The sequence below is a fragment of the Oryx dammah genome, unplaced genomic scaffold (assembly GCF_014754425.2).
Source record: "Oryx dammah isolate SB20612 unplaced genomic scaffold, SCBI_Odam_1.1 HiC_scaffold_7, whole genome shotgun sequence".
NCBI lineage: Eukaryota > Metazoa > Chordata > Mammalia > Artiodactyla > Bovidae > Oryx > Oryx dammah.
The window spans coordinates 31,691,161-31,710,843 of NW_024070191.1; the positions used below are offsets into that span (position 1 = coordinate 31,691,161).

The 19,683-nt window shown below is 49.9% G+C and overlaps 1 pseudogene; it reads left to right on the forward strand.

Moving 5' to 3' along the window:
* The first annotated feature begins 18,344 nt into the window (after window positions 1–18,344).
* On the forward strand, window positions 18,345–19,172 carry LOC120865694 (annotated as a pseudogene).
* The last annotated feature ends 511 nt before the right edge of the window (window positions 19,173–19,683 follow it).

A 19,683-nucleotide genomic window follows, 5' to 3' on the forward strand; every position in this document is an offset into this window, starting at 1 on the left:
GTGGATCACCAAGGCAGACAGAGGTTACGAGATTCCTGTTATGTGACCAGCGCAATGCCGGATGCCAGGAGACCCAGAAGAAAACTCAGACCAGATTCCTGCCCAGTTTAGTTGGGGGAGACAAGACACACCCATGAGATGGAGAATGAGATAGTATTCTATGCCACTGCATTTAATCTGATCTAGTGAGCGTTTACTTATGCAGTACAGACAGTGGGGAACTTGACCATTTATAATAAGGGGCTAATTGTGTAGATCAGCAGTTGGGCTGCAGCAGCTGGAGGGAGAGCTCGCTGGGGCTACCTGCCCACGGGAGCCCTGATCTGTTGGGAGGCTCCCCAGTTCCCCTCAGGCACGTCCTCTTCTGAAAGCTGGAAGATGGATTAGGCCTTCATTCCATGGTGATGAGCAGGCTGAGCCAGAGCTCCAAGCCGGCAAATCGAAGAACAGGCTCCCCAGAGTTCCCTGGCGGCCTAATGGTTAGGATTTGGTGCTTTCACTGCAGAGGCCTGGGTTCAATCCCTGGTCCAGGAACCACCCCTTGGAATACAAGGAACAGGCTTCCCTTAACCTGCTTGCACCTTCCAGACCTGAAAATGGTTTATGCTTCTTCCTAGATGAGATGCCTTTACAAGTTTTTCCCAGGGGCAGCGGCCTATCGCCAGCTTTATTAATACTTCCCAAGATAGGAAAAGCTGTCGGTGGGTTTGGATCACAGAGGTGCTGGGAAACCTCTTAAGAGAAAAGAAACAGAACCTGCCAGCTGAGTGGAAATGAAGTAACTGTACAACTCAAAACGGAGACCCAGGGTGTGAGTGTCCTTTGGCAGCTTGAGGGAGAAACTGAAAGATTCTGCCCTCAGCACAGTCTCCAGGGACCCAAAGCAACAAAGAAGACATTAAAAACCTGCAGCCCAGAGAGAGAAGGAAACTGCCTCCCCTCAGTCGTCCCAGTTCCAAGGTCAGCAGAGGAGCACCCTGGCCCCCTGGTAAGTCCAGAAAGTGTAGTCATCATACATATAGTTAGAAACAGCACTGAAGCAGGGGCCAGAAAACCTGGATTTTTCTCTGGTTCTGAAGTTTATTGCTGTGCGACCTTGGAGAAGTCACTTAATCTCTCTGAGTCTTTTTTCCCATTTCTGAACTGCAACTTGTTGGTCCTTATCATCTTTAAGCATTTTTTTTTACCATGAAGTATTTTATTTATTTTTAGTTGAAGTACAGTTGATTTACAATATTATATTAGTTTGGGGTATACAACATGGCGATTCAATGTTTTTATAGATTGTATTCCATTTAAAGTTATTGTAAAATAATAGCTATATTTCTCTGTGCTGTAAAATATATCCTCATACCCTATCTGTTTTTATACATAGCAGTTTGTACCTCTTACTCCATTACCCTTCTCTTGCCGTCCCTTCTCTCTACCCACTGGTAACCATTAATTTGTTCTCTGCCTGTCTGTTTTGTTCTACATTCATTCATTTTTTTAGACTCCACATATAAGTGATAATAGAGAGCATTTTTCTTTCTCTGATGTCTTTCACTAAGCATAATACTCTCCAGGTCCATTCACATTGTTGCAAGTGGCAGGATTTTATTTCTTTTTCATGGCTGAGTAGTATTCCACTGTGTGTGTGTGTGTGTGTGTGTGCGCCTGTGCGTGTGTGCGTGCACACGCACACCACTTCTTTATCCACTCTTCATCTGTTGATGGACACTTAGGTTGTTCCCATATCTTGACTATAGTAAATAGAGCTGCTACAAACATTGGGATGCGTGTATCTTTTTGAATTCGTGTTTTCATTTTCTTTGGATATATACCCAGGAGTGGAATTGCTCCATCATATGGTAGTTCTATTTTTAGGTTTTTGAGGAGCTGCCATACTCTTTTTTAAATAGTGGCTGCACCCATTTAATTCCCACTAAGGGTGCACAAGAGTTCCCTTTCCTCCACATTTAAGCTCTTTCTAATCAAAATAGTCTATGAGTTTTTAAATGTTTCAAGGGTGATGCACTATGCTGGTCGGAGTTGGCTCTGACAGTGGTCCTCAGTCTAATGCGATTCTGAAATTCCTATCAGGACAGTAAATATGGAAGATCCAGAAAAAGATACCTTGTGACTTCACCTCCGTGATGGAGGGCGGGTGGAGGGTCCACAAGAATACTGTAATGCGAACTTTCCATCCAGGGAAAGAAGAAAGCATTAAAATACTTTGTTCATTTGACAAAATGCTGAGGATACAGTGATGCCAGTATTTTGGAGGCTGCTTGGATGCCTAAGTGGGTCAAACATTATTATTTTAAATAGTGTTGAGAATCCTGTGAGGTTAAACCAAGGTCTACATAAAGAATCTTATTTTTCTCAGCCTACAGCCAATTGCTTTTGGAAAATGGAACTGGCGAGGGAAGAAATGAAAGGCAGAGGAAAATCAAACCACAGTCGGGGACCGTTCCTCTGAGTGGGCAGTGGGGATCTCCATCGATCTTTGGAACATAAAATAAAATGATCCCCCTGGAGTTTAAATCAGAGGCCAGATTTTAGAATGGAAACAGTCACATGGATGATGTTGCTGCACGTTCCTCGTGTCGTTTGTTCTCCTGGGTAGGTGGATGTGTGAATGTGTGTGTGTGTGTGTGTGGTGTGTGAGTTATATACAGGCTCGTACCCAGTCCATAAAGGGAATAGTATGACTACACAGTCACACTTATCCTTCTCACTTTTGACAACTTCAAATACAGGCACAATAAACAAATACACAATAAGCCAGGCACACCCTGGAGCAGGGTTCCCCAACCTCCAGGATCCAATGCCTGATGATCTGAGGCAGAGCTGATGTGACAGTAATAGAAATAGTGCACAATAAGTCTAACACACTTGAATCATCCCGAAACCATCCCCCCGACCTGGTCCATGGAAAAATCATCTTCCACAAAAACGGTCCCTACTGCCAAAAAGGTTGGGGACCGCTGCCTTGTGGCATCTCTGTAAGCATCATTTTGTGTATGCCATGGCACAGTTAAATATTTAATATTTACAACAAACCTGTAGTTCACTCTCATGGAAAAAACGGATTTGGAGAGGTTAAGGAAATTGCTCACGATTTCACAGTGAAAGAGCTGTGGAATCAGGATACAAATTCAGTCCTGACTATAAAACTCTTTGCACTGAGCCAGTAGCTTCAGACTGTACCCAGGTGGGTTTCAATGCTGCAGATGGATAGAATAAGGGGAACTGTCCCATCAGAATGTCTTGGCCAGTGTGTCTACATGTGTTGGGACCCTGCTGGACACCGTGCAATTGAAGGTACATGGGTCCTTCCAAGAGCTGAGACTGCTGAGTGCAGTAGTTTGCACTTGTTAAACATTACAGAGTGCCCACTGCATATGAGGTACTATGGTCTCCTCTGGGCACTAAAAAGGTGAGAGACACCCTGGCCCTAGCCTCAAGGAGCCTCAGTCTAGTAGGAGATAGATAAATAAGCTAATTAAGATATGATGGGCTCAGGATTTATTAATGCTATTGCAAAAGTCGGTATAGGCTAGATACTGCAATGGCAGCCCACTCCAGGTCTCTTGCCTGGAAAATCCCATAGACAGAGGAGCCTGGAAGGCTGGAGTCCATGGGGTCACTGAGGGTCGGATACAACTGAGCGACTTCACTTTCACTTTTCACTTTCATGCGTTGGAGAAGGAAATGGCAACCCACTCCAGTACTCTTGCCTGGAGAATACCAGGGACAGGGGAGCCTGGTGGGCTGCCATCTATGGGGTCACACAGAGTCGGACATGACTGAAGTGACTTAGCAGTAGCAGCATGCTGCAGTAACAAATTAACACAGAAATCTTGGGGGTTTAACACAACAAAAGCTTGTTTTTCAGTTATACTACATCTCCATCATGGGTTGACAGGGATCTCGTGTAAATTAGAATTTGACCAGAGAAGCAGAACCAGTAATATATTAATAGCAAGGCATTTATTGTAAGGTGTTGACTTAACACAATCATGGTGGCTAGCTAAGCAAGTTGGAAATTCTTAGAGCAGGCAGGCAGTCAAGATCACAAGTAGGCTGAAACTCTACTGGCATGACCCCTACAGAGTCTCTGAGCTCAGAGAAGCATCTTTTAATGGGCTCAACTGATTAGGTCAGGCTCACCCTGGGTCATCTCCCTTTTGAGATACTTAAAGTCATCTGATTAGGGACTTCAATCACATCCACAGAATTCCTTTGGAAACAGAGTTTGATTAAATAACTAGGACTCTGGTTCAGTCTAACCAAGGTGAACCTCAGAAGCATCACATTGTTGCACGTAATTAACCAGGCCCCTGACATCCCTGCCAATCTCAGCACGGGGAGAGCTGGCATGAACAGTCACACAGCTCAGGCCAAAAATGGCACATATAACCTCTGCTCATAATCCTCTGGCCCCTCCTAACTGCGAGGGCAAGTCACTGACCTTCCCTTGTGCCCACAAGGAGAGGGGAGCACGAGGGGAACCCCCCCCCCAAGGTGCTTTCTGAGCATTCTCACTGGCTTTCACCCTGCCCTTTCCATAATCAGGGCAAAACTAACTCTCTGGCGAGATGAGGGCATGCAGAGACTGCCATGGGCCACAAAGTGTGTTGAGGGGAAGCCAAGACAGAACTCACCTCCCCCTCACTCCCTCACCTCCACCTGCTTCCCCAGACCTTCCCCAACAGAAGCCCTCCCAAGCTCACACAGCCCTGTTCACCTGGAGAAAGTTTACATCTGAAATTACAGGAAAGGCACTGGGATGGAATGCTTTAGCCGGACATGGCTGACCTCGCTCCAGTAGGACATCCATCGCAGGGCTAGGAGATCCTAAAGTTCAAAGAGGCTCGTGACCGTCCACATGCTCTGTAATCTTGAAGTGCCTTTTTTTAAATATCTATGTATTTATTTATCTGGCTGCACTGGGTCTCAGCTGTGGCGGATGGAATCTTCGCTGTAGCACAGGGTCTCTCTGGTTGTGGTATGCTCTATTAGTTGCTCCAAGGCACGTGAGATCTCAGTTCCCTGACCAGGGATCGAACCCAAGTCCCCGGCATTGAAAGGCAGATTCTTAACCACTGGACCACGAGGGAAGTACCCTGAGGCAGCATCGTAACATCCACTCCCGACAAGAGGGGTAGACGTGTGCTGCACTTCCGGGCACTGCAGTCAGCCAAAGCTTCCATCTATGAAACTTACAAAAAAATAAGGATCAATTCAGAGTGGTAAGAATCGATGGTCACTAACAAACACGTGCCATCAACAGGATGTCCTTCAAGTTCAAAGGAAAAAGTTCTGGACAACAGGACCAGACCTGGCCTTCTTCCTTCTTGAACATTAATTGAGTGCTTGCTGTATGCCAGGCACTGTGCTAAGTACTTTCCATACAAGGTTTTACGTAATCCTAGCACCTCTTCTCTGCAGTAAATCTACTCTTAAGCACATTTGCCCAACGTCACCAAGTCAGTAAGCAGAAAAGGCAAGACCCCCTAACAAGTCTATCCGATTCCAGAAACCTATGTTCCTGCCACCAGAGCTGTCCAGCCACAGGAGCCTGAGGGGGCTCCAGGGGCCACCCATGACCACCAGCCTGGGCTGCATCAGCCTGGAAGGGAGCGTCTAAGTCCTCCAAAGGCCCCAGGTGGGCAGGGTCAGGATACGGAGAGCCTTGCTAACCTCTGACCCTCTCCTCTGAAGACCAGAGGTCAGATAGGAACTTTGGACCCCCTGATCCCAGGCTGGCTTCCTGATGTCACCACTGAGCCTTGTGGAGTCTCCTGTGGGAATCTTCCTTGAAAACCTGCTAAGTGTGCTAAATGCTTTCAGAGGACAGAAGATGTGTCAGACACATACCCCCAACCCTCGCACCAAACTGGTTGCGGTCTGGTAGGAGAACCTGGACAAACACATGCTAGTAGGGCTTCCCTGGTGGCCCAGTGGTTAGGAATCTGCCTTCCAGTGCATGGAACGTGGGTTCAATCCCTGGTCAGGGAACGAAGATCCCACATGCCTCGGGGCAGCTAAGCCCAGTGTGCCACAACTGAGAGAAGCCCCCAGACACCACAACCAGGAGCCTGAGTGTGCGTGCTGCGTCCTTTCGGTCCTGTCTGACTCTCTGCATCCTCTGTGGACTGTAGCCCTCCAGGCTCCTCTGCCCATGGGATCCTCCAGACAAGAATACTGGAGTGGGAGCCCTCCTCCAGGGGCTCTTCCCAACCCAGGGATCGAACCTGCGTCTCCCACATCTCCTGTGTGGACAGGTGGTTTCTTTGCCACTAGTGTCACCTGGGAAGCCCCCAGTTGAAGAGCCTGTACAGCCAAAATTTAAAAATTAAAATAAAATTAATTGAAAATAAACATGCTAACAACGTGACATAAAGTCTGACATTAACAAACGAAGGGGAGCCGCGAAAACTGCGAGGCATTTGGAGCACTCTGGGGGGTCTGGGAGGACTCCCTTGTTCACTAAACCCCCCAGAAGGAGGAAGAAGGGGTCTTTGCAGGCCAGTGGGGCAGCCTGAACAAAGCCAAAGCCGGACTGTGCCAGGGGTACAGGGACATCCTCCAGCCCACGCCAACCAGCTGCCATCTGCAAGGAACACAGAGGCACCTACGGATGTAACCTTCAGGAAGTCAGTTCTGGGGGCCACCCACAAGCCTCAGCTCGGGGCTCGGAGCTGAGACGCGCCTCCCACGTGCTGGCCCACATCCCAGCATCACAGCCAGTCACCCTGGACTCTCCTGCTCCAGGGCCAGCTTCCTGGCTCCAATTATAGCCTCGGGGCCCGGAGCCCCCAAAAGGGGCTGGGGAGCCCCTCAGTGTGACCCTGACAGGTGGCGGTCTCCATTGCCAACCCCCTTTACTTGAAACTCACCTGTCTCCCCCTGACCCCGCCCCCTTCTCCGGGGGTGCTGCAGGAGAGACTGCTCTTGGCAGCATCCTCCTTGGCACCCCCTTGCCCCTATAACCATGGCCCTCCCCCACCACCTCCCCGGTGCCATCCGTCCCCCCAGCACCGCACACACTCGCCCCCTCTCCCCCCAACCTCCCATCCTTCCCCCACCCCTTCCCCTCCATTTGTTTCAATGAACAGCCCCTTTTATCTATTCTGTAGGTACAAATGAAGCTGTCAAATTTGATCAGGCGCTTGATATGACAGGCTGTGGGAGTCAGGACCCCTGCAACAGAGTGTGCCTTGTCCGTCACAGCCTGCCCGACACTTTCCATAATGCCCAGACTGATGGGATTCTGAGTAGGGCCCAGCACATTTTCAACTCTATTTTGGGTGAAAACCCTTCTTGAAAGATCTTGAAAGGAGCTGGCAGTTCAGCCGCCCGGATGATTAATGAGGGTTGGCTCCGCTGGATGGATTTCTCCGGGTGCCAACGGCGTCCTCCCAACAGGCCAGAGGCTGGCCATCCACTTCTCCCAGCCCCGCCCCCTTCCCAGCAACATGGCCCCCCAAAAATAGCCTCTCCCCAAACCCTCTGACACACACCCCCCACCACCACCTCACCTCCGCCCACACCCACCTCTAGCTCTCCAGGCCGTTTCCCCTTTCTCTGATACTGGAGCAGCCCCGCATATGGAAAAAGTTACACGGCACAGCCGGTGAGGCCTGGGGCGGGGTGCGCAAGGCCTGCTGGGGAGCCCTGCGGGCCTGCAGGGTGCGGAGGGGATGAAGAGGGGGGATGAGGAGGCAGTGACCCAGCCTGTCCTTCAGCGCCGTGTCATATGCCCCCGTGGTCAGGGGTGGGCCTGTCCACTCTCCCCCCGACCAAGGATCTCAGGAGCTCTAGGGATGGAAACCATGGGCATCCTACGCCCCCAAGAGGGAAGCATCAAAGTCCTTCTTTCTATCATCTCAGTGTTTCTCAGATGGGCCCTGAGAACAAGACAATTCCCGATTGGGAAGACATCTCCCATGTAGAGCAGGAAGGTTAGCATCCTCGGTCTCAAGACACTACCTGTTAGATTGGGAAAGTAGCATTTATATATGCTGCTGCTGCTAAGTCGCTTCAATCGTGTCTGACTCTGTGCGACCCTATAGACAGCAGCCCACCAGGCTCCCCCATCCCTGGGATTCTCCAGGCAAGAACACTGGAGTGGGTTGCCATTGCCTTCTCCAATGCGTGAAAGTGAAAAGTGAAAGTGAAAGTGAAGTCGTGTCTGACTCTTAGCGACCCCATGGACTGCAGCCTACCAGCCTCCTCCATCCATGGGATTTTCCAGGCAAGAGTACTGGAGTGGGGTGCCATTGCATTTATATATACACACATATTAATACCACCACATGTAAAATAGGTAGCTGGTGGGAAGCTGGTGAGAAGTTGCAGTATGGAAAAGGAAATGGCAACGCACTCCGGTATTCTTGCCTGGGAAATCCCAGGGACAGAGGAGCCTGGCAGGCTACAGTCCATGGGGTCGCAAAAGCTCTGGACACGACTTAAGTCACTCAGTAACAACAAAAACCTGTTGCATAGCGCAGGGAGCTCAGCTCAGTGCTCTGTGACGACCTAGCGGGGTGGGGGGTGTGGGAAGGAGACGCAAGAGAGAAGGGATTTACGTGTACTTACAGCTGATTCATGCTGCAGTGCAGCAGAAACCAACACAACATTGTAAAGCAACTATACTCCAATCAAAAACAAATTTAAAAAATTGACACTACTTGCTGGTATTCCTCACCCCACGCCCACCAACCATATAGACGAAATACGATCCCAGCGCCCCCGGGGTGGTACCAGCCCTGGCTGAGGACCACCTTTGGAGTCAAGGGTCTCCTCCCCACCCCTCATGCCTTGAGGGCTTCCCCCACTGCCCTGCCTTCCTCAGCTCTCATACCCTCAAGCCCGCTCAGCAGGGAGACCCCTTGAAAGTGGGGAAAGAGGAAGCGAGGGCGCCCCCACCCACCCCCGACACTAACACCCCCCACACTGCTCCCCTCAGGCCAGCCCTGCTCCAAATTGTTTTCGTCCCTCCTCTTCTCCTCTCCCATCTCCCCAGCACACTATGGCTCGCCCACGGGTACAGCAAAAGAATGGTCCCCAAAACTTCTTTGGGGTTTCCAAGCTCAAAAGCCGTTAAGAACAGGCTGGTGGAGGGCGGTTGGGATCAGGAACAGGCTGTTTGGTTCTTTCTGGAACTTCCATAGCTGTCTTTTTCAAGCCAGGCTCCCAGGTCTAAGGACTCCATCTAAGGAGAAGCTGGTCTCTGAAACCAGGGCCATCTCCCAGGGTCTCTTACTGGAGAAGCTAGCATCCTCCATGGGGCCAGATCATGAGCGGGGCAACAGAGGGGTGGTCCCCAAGAATGCCAAGTCATGCTTACCCTCCTCACACCTCATTTCTTTATTAAAATATAGCTGATTTACAATGTGGTGTTAGTTTCAGGTATGGAGCAAACTGACTTAGTTACATATACATACTCCTTTTCAGATTCTTTTTCATTATAGGTTATTCAGTTATTCAGTTCAGTTGCCCAGTCCTGTTGCTCTTTGCAACCCCATGGACTGCAGCACACCAGGCCTCCCTGTCCATCACAACTCCTGGAGTTTACCCAAACTCATGTCCATTGAGATGGTGATGCCATCCAACCATCTCATCCTCTGTCGTCCCCTTCTCCTCCCGCCTTCAATCTCTCCCAGCACCAGGGTCTTTTCCAATGAGTCAGTTCTTCACATCAGGTGGCCAAAGTACTGGAGTTTCAGGTTCAACATCAGTCCTTCCAAGATACTAAATATAGTTCCCCGTGCTATATAGTAGGACCTCGTTGTTTAGCTATTTTATATATAGTGGTATGTATATGTTAATCCCAAATTTCTAACTTATCCTTCCTCCACTTCCCCTTTAGTAACCATAAGTTTGGTTTTGATGTCTGCGAGTCCATTTCAATTCTGTAAATAAGTTGACTTGTACTTTTTTTTAGACTCCACATATGTGATGCCATATGATATCTTTCTCTGACTTACTTCACTTACTATGATCATCTCCGGGTCCACCCATGTTGCTGCGAATGGTACTATTTCATTCATTTTCATGGCTGCTCACTTCCCATTTTCTGCTCTCCCTTTCCTTCTGAAAAAGACAGAGAAATCCCATAGTTTCCCTACCCCTAGGCCACTGTGTGGAGAAGGAAATGGCAACCCACTCCAGTACTCTTGCCTGGAGAATCCCATGGACAGAGGAGCCCGGTGGGCCACAGTCCATGTGGTCACAAAGAGTCAGACATGACTGAAGTGACTTAACAGCAGCAGCAGCAGGCCACTGGGTAAATGCCCAACCAGCTCTGAGATCATCCAGCCACCAGACGGACCCAAGGCATTCATTCCACATCACCTCCTGAGCACCCAAGACACACCCAACACAGGCTGTACAACTGTGAGCAAAACGACACTCAGCGCCTGCCTTCGTGGCACTTACAGACTAATGCAGGGAAAAAATGAAACAGGTCAATGAACTGAGGGGCTTCCTGAGTGGTCTAGTGGTTAAGAATCCACTTTGCAATGCAAGGGATACCTGTTCAATCCCTGGTCCGGGAAGATCCCACACGCCAGCGGCTCTAGGGCCCGTGCACCATGACTCCCGAAGCCTGCACACTCTAGAGTCTGCAACAAGAGAAGCTCCTGCAGGCAGAAGCCTGAGCAGCACACCTAGAGAGTAGCCCCCGCTCTCCACAACTAAAGAAAGCCGGAATGCAGCGACAAAGACCCACTACAGCCAAACAAACAAACCTCTGAAAAAACAATTATAAACTGTGGTGGCAGCAATGACAAACTGTTTCATGGTGCGTACAAAGAGCAGGTAGCAAGGAGTCCTTGTTTAGAACTAAGGTGGCTGGGGAGAGTCTCTGGGAATGGGACCTTGCAGCTGAGCCGTGAAGGCTGAGTGCAGTCAGGCAGGTGAGGTGGGGAGAGTGTCTCGGGCTCAGAAGTCCACACCCGATCAGCAGCCAGGTCTTCCCCTGCCGTGCAGACACTATCCCCTGTAGCTGTGCCCCCATGGAAGGACAAAAATGCAGCCTGGGCCCTGGAAGAACCAGGAGGGGATGAACTGGGAGAAGGGATGCTGGGGCTAAGAGACCAGACCATTCAGTCAGCCCACCCCCAGGGCCACCAGCCACAGAAGCGAGGCAGGGCTGCGAACCCACGCAAGCCAGAGGGAGATGGAGGTAGAGCTGGCACTGCCAGGACCTCTCAGAGTCACAGGGACACCCCAGTACAGAGCTTCGAGGTTTTTCCAGCTCCCAGAGCTGTGGCATGGATGGCTGCTGATAGAGACCAAAGTTCAACTGGTGATCACTCAAAACAACCTATAATTACATGGTTCTGGCCTGGAATGTAAAGCCTGAAGGGGAACTCAGCCTTCTCTCTTTCTGAAAGATATATTTTTGATGAAATAGGCAAGGGTGTGTTTCTTACTCCTGGAAACCCACGGGCCTTATCTACCTAAGGAGAAACCTTTAATCAGCTTTCAAGTCTGCCACAAAATGGCCCACACAGACCAGTCTACCCAGATGTTCCTTCTTCCCTTCCCCATGAGTTCGACGGTCCTTTGACCCCAGCCACTTGTCAGTTTCCCTCACTCTGAACCCCTAGAGCCCCTTATTTTATTATCTTTCTAGTTCTTCTCTAAAAGAGGACCCCTCATCACCCTCCATACGTGCTAAGTCGTGCTAAGTCGTGCTAAGTTGCTTCAGTCATGTCCGACTCTTTGCAACTCCCACCAGGCTCCTCTGTCCATGGGATTCTCCAGGCAAGAATACTGCAGTCGGTTGCCATGCCCTCCTCCAAGGGATCTCCCTGACCCAGAGATCCAACCTGTGTCTCTTAGGTCTCCTGAATTGGCAGGTGGTTGGTGGCTCAGATGGTAAAGCGTCTGCCTGCAATGCGGGAGACCTGGGTTCGATTCCTGGGTAGGGAAGATTCCCTGGAGAAGGAAATGGCAATCCACTCCAGCACTCTTGCCTGGAAAATCCCATGGACGGAAGAGCCTGATAGGCTACAGTCCATGGAGTCGCAAAGAGTCGGACACGACTGAGCGACTTCACTTCACTTCACTTCACTTCTTTACCACTAGCGCCACCTGGGAAGCCCTCTGCCAGCCCATAAACTCCTTAAAGGCAAGAAGGATCTTTTATTCATCTTGTGTTCCCTGAGTGCCTGGGACAGCTCCAGGTATATGGTGGACAGTCAGTGAAAGTTTGCTGAATTCTATTTAATTGGAAAACAGCGAAAGGGTTTAAGTATTGGTCAGCATCTATGAACTGAAGTCCTTAGTTGGCTGAGAGAGGAGACCCAGGGCTGAAACTCAGAGGAGGGACCACAGACAGAGCCAGAGAAGAGAACAGAAGGCACTCCCTGCAGTGATTCCTGAAGTCTTTCCTTCTCGTCAGCACAGAGGTGGTCCTCGGGACAAGGCGGTCACCTGGGGAATCCTGGTTGGAGTGGTGAACCCTCAAGGCAGGCAGAGGAGACCCATGTGGGGACGAGGCTGTCACTGACATGCTTCTACCAACTCGCCACGGTGGCTGAAATTCCCCCCACTCAACTCATTCCTTGGAGTTAAGGAACAAAATCCTGAAAAGACATCATTAGATGTGTTTGTGAAAGGGGTTCAGGGAGAAGGCGACATGTCTGAAGACATCGGTGCTCACCTGTTGGGGAGCAGCCCCCACCTGGGTAGGCAGAGAGCGGGGGGCTGCTGGGAACGAGACGTCGGCTGGGAAAGCTCTGGAACCTGACCATTTTCCCAGATGCTCGTGTCCGAGGAGGAGCCAGCAGGCTCGCAGCACACGCACCAAGAATGCAGAGGAAGAGACTTCCCGACAGAGAGCAAACCTGGGGCCACACAGACTCTGTCTCTGAGCCCCGTCTCACCCGCTCACAGCTACCACCCCGAGGCAGGGACCAGGGTCTGTGTTCAGCGCTGCCACCCCAGGGTCCAGCCCATGCCTGGCTCATCCCAGGCACTCACTGGATATTTCTGGAACAAACAAATGAATGAGCAAGGCTGTAGAGAGTTGTTGAGATTGGACCCCAAGGAGAAACAGTCCTCGTTCTCAATTCTGCAAAGGGACCCAGAAGACCCGTGGAAATTCAGACCCAAGTGGCTGGAAGCGATCCCCCAAATTCGTCAAGCTCCCCCCTCCCATCTACCAGACACGGGTCCACACCTGAGGACGCACTTGACGAACTGACCCCACCAGCTTTTGGAACAGAATCGAGCTCCCTGCTGTCTTTCAGAATTTCTTCAGGGAGAAAAAGAATTTTCCTGGCCCTGGGGCCAAAATAGAAAAACAAGGCTACATAAAACAGGCCTAAGAGGGAAAGGGTAGGCCAAAAACAATATGCTCCTCTCTCCCCTGTTTTTTTAGGACCTGGGCTCCTTTCCGCAGCTGGAGGAGGAGAAGGAGGGGAAGGGGAGGGGGAAGAAGGGGAGGAGAGGGGCTCAGCCTAAGGACCCCCGCCCCCTCGCCAGGACAGGGGCCCTCACAGGCAGAGAGTCAAAGAAAAGTTTTCCGAGACTGAGAGGGTAACTGGGTCCACGGAGCATATGTGAACAGACTCCTCGTTTCCAATTCAGGACTGTCAGATGGTGATTAATGACTAACAGCCACAGAGCAGCCTTGATTGCCAAGTGCCGTATTGTTAATGCTGACATTTAATGATGCCGGACACGACTCCAGCACAATTCCACACCATCATCCGCAAATAGCGCCCGACGGACTTAATTGGTTAAGTGTTTGTGAGTGAGAGAGTGTGTGTGTGTGCGTGTGTGTGTGAAAATGAGAGGGAGGTATAAAAGGCAGAAGAAAGAGGTGAGATGTCTATGTGAATTCACCCTACACTCACATCTATGCTTTCATAGGCGTCACCAAGTTGTCGCAGGAGCCAGAGAGTCCAAACGACTGTATCTGCAGACCCACAATATCACCTCAGCCCTGGCCACGGAAAGGTCTCAAATACAGCCCGCCCTCCCCCCAGGCCCCTCCTTCTGACCCCTACTGTGGTCACCACCAACACCATCACCGTCTCTCAGGGACAGCTGGGAACCGGCGTGCTTGCGCAGTTAAAACACATGAAAGCGCGTTGAAAGAAGAAGTTGTCTGGAAGTGGGCCTGGATCCAGGGCTCCCGAGAAGCCACTTTTTCACTGGACTCAGATCAATGGTCCGTTGGCCGCCTGACTGGGCCGGCCCAGCTCTGCCAAGAGGGAACTCTTACCCCCATTCCAGAACTCAGCCCTCTCTTAGGAGAGGAACACACTCCATCCTATTGTTCTAGAAACAGAGTCCTGGGCACCAGGGACAGAGAGATGGTGCCCACCAAGGATTCTTGGGGCCAAATGAGCAAGGTGACAAAGCGCACAGGAGAGAAGATCCAGGCTCCAAGAGGGCAGATCAAGTCAGGGCTTCTGTGCTCATGGAATCCTGGCTCTACCGAGACAGAGGGAAGGAGGGGGAACCCAGGTAGCTGCAATCGAGTTGAGGAAATAACAAGTATAGGCGAACTGGGGACAACGGATGCTGAAACCCAAGGAGCAGCACAGATGCTCAGGGCCACCAGCCTTCAGAGGAGAGGAAGGTTCAGAGGAAGGGCTGGAAATGTCTAGAAAAGGCGGAGAATACGCAAAGTACTCTGAAAGACGGCAGCCCTCAGGCAGAAAGAGCTGGGAAGGCTGTTCTCCAGGCGAGGGTTTTAGAAAGTTGGACTCACATGAATTCCCTTTGAAAGGCTTGCTCCTCAGAATGTGAGCCCTGGGACTGCCCTGGCGGTCCAGTGGTTAAGATTTCACCTTCCACTCAGGGAGTGCAGGTTCGATTCCTGGTCGGGGAGCTAAGATCCCATGTGCCTTGGGGCCAGAAAACCCAAACATAGAGTATGTGCCTAGTAGTGGGATCGCAGAAGACACATGCATCCCAGTGTTCGCTGCAGCACTGTTTACAGTAAAAAGGACACAGAAGCAGCCTAGATGTCCATCATGACAGATGAATGGGTAATGAAGCTGTGGTACGTGCATGCAATGGAATATTACTCAGCCATCAGAAGGAATGCATTTGAGTCAGTTCTAATGAGGCAGATGAACCTAGAGCCTATTAGAGAGAGTGAAGTAAGTCGGAAAGAGGATAATAAATATTTGTGTATATTAATTAATACATTATTTATTAACTAATGTATTAATACATTAATTGTATATTAATGTATATATATGGAATCTAGAAAGACAGTATTGATTAAACTATTTTCAGGGCCGCAACAAGTCCCCTGGCAGGGCTGTTCACAGGGCTGCTCATTGTAAAAGACCTGGGTTCCTACCTCACCCCCGTCTCACTCCCCACGGCCCAGTGAACCACAGCCAGAACACTGCAGAGAATCACCAGCATAGGTCCTGCTGCTTTTTTTCCATTTGGAGCAGGGACTTGAAATGGACAGCCAGACAGACTCAGTTTTCAGGCTTTGCTACAGTGGGAAGGTCCCGGCTGGATGGCTTTGCAAGGCTCACCCACAACTGGTCCCCGCTGTGAGCGGAAGCGTGTGGGTCACCGGAGCAGGTGAATCTCTCCCTTGGGTGTCCCTGGTCTGGGCTCTTTGTTCCAGCTCAGTGCTTGGGACCGAAACACCCCAGGTGGAAAATCCCATTTATCACTGAGGCCTGTGCCATGTCGTTACCGCCCGGCTGGCCTCCATTCTGTCTGGCACTCCTGACCTCTCCAACCGCCTCCTCAGCTGTGGAAGGGTCAGCCTCAGCAAATAATAATCAAAAGTTAATGTTCTTGTGACTCTGGACCAAGGGTCCCCCTGCAGTGAACACGCTCCCCTTCCACATCCCTCAGATGAACCAGTACGTCTTCCCCACCTGGACCCCTCCTCTGTGAAATGACAAACTGTTAGGCACTTTTCCCCCTAGCTGCCTGTTCTTTCTCCTCCTGCCAAATCAAGCTTTTCTCCCAGCTTCATCAAGCTTCCTCTCACTCTCAACTTTAGGAAAGACTGCGAGTCCAGAGACCTGGTTCCAGCCCCTCCTGCTCCCTGGGTGACCCAGGGTGATGCACTCCACATACCTGGGCCTCAGGTTTCCCGCTCACAGAGGGAGAGGTCTGGACAAGATGGGTTCTTAGCAGGGTTCTTTCCAGCTGGGACACTGTGATCTTGTTTCAGAGGATCGTTACGGGGATAACAGACATCGTGTTATTGAGGGATTTACAATGATACACGCACATTTGGCAATAAGGAATCTCCTTCCTGGAATTGCCCACCAGCGTGTCTTTGTAAATGTCCTTATTGCCTTCATGGTTCCTGGTTTCCTTGGCAGACTGGGAGCAACACAAGGACAAAGTTGACGGTTTCTGTTTCTTTGGTATCCTTTCTTGGTGACTAGTACTCAGAGAAACCACTCAACAATGTTGCTGACCCGGTGACAGACTGGTTACCCCCCTGGCTGCATGTTCATTTAAATAGACTTGTAAGAAACTGAACAGAAAGTAGTCACATTGGCTTCTTGTTCGTGGGTGGGAGGGGAGGGCAGGGAAGGTGGGATTGGATGTAAAGAACTTCTTTTAAATATGCAGGTCTCACTTCTCTTTAAGGGAAAAAAAAAAAAGACGTTGCCCCATTGAAACTAGCTGGATTTGGAAATTCAAATGGAATTTTTAATACTGCCTTGCAATTGAGCACATATCAACATGCCCAAGGCTTAATTCCATTCCCCCAAGTGCTTACTGAGAGTACTGCGTGCTGAGTGCCAAGCCCCTGCTCAGTAAAAGGGGGGAGTACAGAGGAAGAAATACTATAAAGTAACAGAATTTTTTTTTAACAGACTTAACAGGGCTTAGACATCAAACTACTGTCCCACTCAAAATGGATGCTTTGGAATGACATACATTTTATTCTATTCTCTTACCTTGCTTGAAATGCCATGAACCTCTTTTAAAATCATCTTCAAAGCCCATCACACCTTACTGGCAATGACAAATTTGTGTGTGTTGATTAGGGGAGACAAATGTCCCTTTTGTGGATAGAGGCGCTGCGTTGTACAGCATGTGGAATCTTAGTTCCCCAACCAGGAATCGAACCTGTGCCCCCTGCAGGGGAAGCTCAGAGTCTTAACACTAGACTGCCAGGCAATTCCAAGGGAGAGAACTGTCTCTTAAAGCCAAGCTGGATGGTCAGGCTTATTCAGTTTGGTCAAGAATCTAAATAATGTTGTTATGTTAGTCGCTCAGTCGTGTCCAAGTCTTTATGACCCCGTGGACTGGAGACCACCAGGCTCTTCTGGCCACACGATTCTCCAGGCAAGAATACTGCAGTGGGTTGCCATGCCCTTCTCCAGGGGATCTTCCCAACCCAAGGATTGAACCCAAGTCTCCTGCACTGCAGGCGGACTCTTTACCATTTGAGCTACCCTGGAAGCCCAATAGAAATAATGGGCATCTTCTAATGATGCTCCTGATCACACATACGATAATGCACCGCCTTCCCATGTGAATGCTTTGAAGGTCCTCTTTCACTTACTTGTGTGGGCTCGGCCACGCCTGGAAACACTGATCTCATGATGGACTTCCTGGCTTATACCTTTGACGACACTCTATCCCCAACCCCCATTGTCTATTTCAATCCAGCAGCCCAAGACAGCTTTTAAAAATACCACTCAGATCATGTAACTCATCTGCCTGAAACCCACAAGGGCCAAAGCCCACAGGGTGGTTTCTGAGACCCAACATGGTCCAGATCTCTATTGTCTCTCTGGCCTCCCCTCCCATCACCGTCTCCTCCAACACTGGGCCTCATCCACATGGCCTCTGTGCTCCTCCTCAAGAGGCCAGGCCTGGTGCAACACAGAAATCTTTTTGCAGTCTAGGGCTCTTTTTCTCCCAGAGATCCACTTGGACACACCCCTCATTTCCTCCAAGTCTTTGGTTGGTACTCACCTTCTCAATGAGACTTTGTCAGACCTTGCACTTAACACCTTCCATTTAATAACTTTACCCACAAACACACATGTGCACACTCACCTGCTCACTCCTGATTCCTCTTACCCTGTTCTTTTTCTTTCTTCCCTGGTACTTATACTTTTCACGAGACTATGTAATTTACCTATTATATATTATTTATAGTGTTTATTGTTGTCTGTATCACCCCTGCCTAGAATCTCAGCTCAAAAGAGCTAGATCCTCTGCTTGGGATTAGTTGAAGCCCAAAAGCCTAAAACGGGCACAGAACTGGCACTCCATATGTAATATGTTGACCTGAATTGAAGTCCCAACTTAAATATAATTTCCCTCTTGCTTACAGATCTGTCGGCGGGTTCTAGAGACACACACATGAAACTGACCAAATGTCCTTTTTCTTCTTAGCACTTGCGACTGACCGCCTGAGCGCCTCTCTTCCTCCACCGCTGCCCAGGCCCCCGTCAGCCCACGCCTTGGGTTTTGGAAACCTGAGACCCCCGCCCATCAGCCTTCAGGTGCTCAATGACTTACTCGGCAGACAAAATCTACATCAAGAGACATACACCATCACAAGCCAATGCGGCGGTATTTAAAGCCGTCTCGGGCCTACTACCTGTCACCTTGTGCCATGACTTGTGGTGGTAGGTCACAATCACAAAGGGCAGTCTGCCAGGAGTGAAGAAAGCTTTGGGCAAGTATGGCCCTACTAGTGTGGAAGACACCACAGAAAGCAGAGCTACAGATAGTAAAGATGGTGATGACGGTGATCTCTTTGGGTCTGATGAGGGGAAAGTGAAGAAGCCAGGAGGCTAAGAGAAGAATGCCTTGCACAGCAAGTCAAAGAAAGCCAAAATCCCAGCCCTTGTTGCCAAGTCTTCCCTCTTTACTAGATGTGAGACCTTGGAGTGATGACACAGATACGGCAAAACTAGAGGACGGCGTCAGAAGCATGCAGGCAGATGGCCTGTTCTGGGGCTCTTCTAAACTAGTTCTGGTGGGGTATGGAATTTAAGAAACTTCAAATACAGTGTGCAGTTGAAGACGACAAAGTTGAAAGAGATATACTAGGGGAGTAGATCACTGCTTTTGACAAGTATGGGCCGTCTATAGACGTGGCTGCATAAAACAAGATCTAAAATCCATCGTGGATCAGTGCCCTTAAATAAAAGCCTGAAAGAAAAGAAAGGAAGAGACAATGACCAAATAGTACAAAACAACTCCTGATGAAGTGGAATCCACAGTGACGCTCCAGGAAGCCTGGTGGGGATGAGCGCAAGGCTGAAGGAGGGGGAAGGGCCGAACTTTCTGTCTAGTCAAGCAGATCTTCTCCTTGTCCCCAGCACATGCCCGGATCATTTCAGCCTCTACTCATTCACTCATGTCATCCCTCTGCCTGAAGTCCTCTATCCTCCTTGCCTCCTTCCCCAAACCCCAATACCCATGGGCGCTCAGTCCAGCCCTTTCCTCTACACAAATTTCCGTGGCTGCTCCAGCCCTCCCTGACTTCTCCCTCCTCTGAGCTCTGACTGCACCTACTTCTGGTATCAGACCAGTTAGTCTTCACATAGAAACATTATGTGTGACTGACGTTTATTATTTCCCCAGCTCAGGACCACATCTTTTGCTGCTTTCCTCTCTCGAATAAGACTGTGCTTCACAGTAGAAGCAGCTGACTTGAGTGGCACAGCTGGTTGGTCAACAGGCAGACAGAAAAGAGGAGGGCGT